This window comes from Colobus angolensis, unplaced genomic scaffold (assembly GCF_000951035.1).
Source record: "Colobus angolensis palliatus isolate OR3802 unplaced genomic scaffold, Cang.pa_1.0 Scaffold267, whole genome shotgun sequence".
NCBI classification, from domain to species: Eukaryota; Metazoa; Chordata; class Mammalia; order Primates; family Cercopithecidae; genus Colobus; species Colobus angolensis.
The window spans coordinates 992,462-993,667 of NW_012115899.1; the positions used below are offsets into that span (position 1 = coordinate 992,462).

Sequence of the window (1,206 nt, forward strand, 5' to 3'; positions counted from 1 at the left end):
CCACACCAGGCTAATTTTTTTTTTTTTTTTTTAATGTAGAGGTGGGATCTTGCCCAGGCTTGTGTTAAACACTGGCCTCTTCCCAAAACATTGGGATTACAAGCATGCACAGCATGTTTCACTTTTTAAATAAATAACAGAAAGTTTAAACTTTTTTTTTTTTTTTGAGACTGAGTCTTGCTCTTGCTCTGCTGCCCAGGCTGGAGTGCAGTGATGCGATCTTGGCTCATGCAACCTCTTCCTCCTGGGTTCAAGCAATTTTCCCGCCTCGGCCTCCAGAGTAGCTGGGATCACAGGCACGCACCACCATGCCTGCATAATTTTTGTGTTTTTAGTGGAGATGGGGTTTCACCATGTTGGCCAGGATTGTCTTGAACCCCTGAACAGGTGATCCACCCGCCTCGGCCTTCCAAAGTGTTAGGATTACAGGTGTGAACCACCACGCCAGGCCTATTTGTTGCTTTTTATTGAATTCTAGTTTTTGTTGTCAACTTTTGGTTGCAATTGACAGAAGAGTGCTGTTCAGATATGAATGTTGGTTGAGATTTTTTCTTTATAAGCAGTGATTAAAGTAAAACAATTAAGATTTATGTTGAACTTTACTTGTTTATCAATGATGTGAGCAACTTCTTTGCTGAATTGGATACTAGTTTGCAAATATCAGAAGAATATTCTGTTGATATTTTTGTGCTATACACAATATAAAGGCTGCGGACAGAACACATTTTAAATTTAATCTGGATTAATAGTTTCTCCATTACTGTCTTAAATCATTTAGATCTAGATATCAACAAAACAATGAGTCAATCAATCTCTAATTTGTGGCATTTACCAATTTTCATGCTGTAAATACAGTAGCCCCCCCTTATTCTTGGGGGAAAATGTTCTAAGACTCCCCCATGAATGCCTGAAACTGCAGATAGTACCAAACCCTATATAAGATGCTGTTTTTTCCTATACATATACATCTATGCAAATAATGAAAATATACTATGCAATACAGTGTATTGTAAATTTCACTTAGCCAGTTGAATCTTAGAATAATTTTTTGCTTTTTTTTTTTGTGACTGAGTCTCGCTCTGTCGCCCAGGCTGGAGTGCAATAGTGCGATCTCGGCTCACTGCAACCTCTGCCTCCTGGGCTCAAGCAATTCTCCTGCCCCAGCCTCCTGAGTAGCTGGGACTACAGGAACCCGCCACCTCGCCC

The 1,206-nt window shown here is 40.1% G+C and overlaps 1 protein-coding gene across 1 annotated transcript in view; it reads left to right on the top strand.

Moving 5' to 3' along the window:
- Positions 1 to 1,206, top strand: part of TRPV3 (transient receptor potential cation channel, subfamily V, member 3) — a 53,092-nt gene that overhangs the window by 39,465 nt on the left and 12,421 nt on the right. The gene's annotated exons all lie outside the window — the stretch shown is intronic.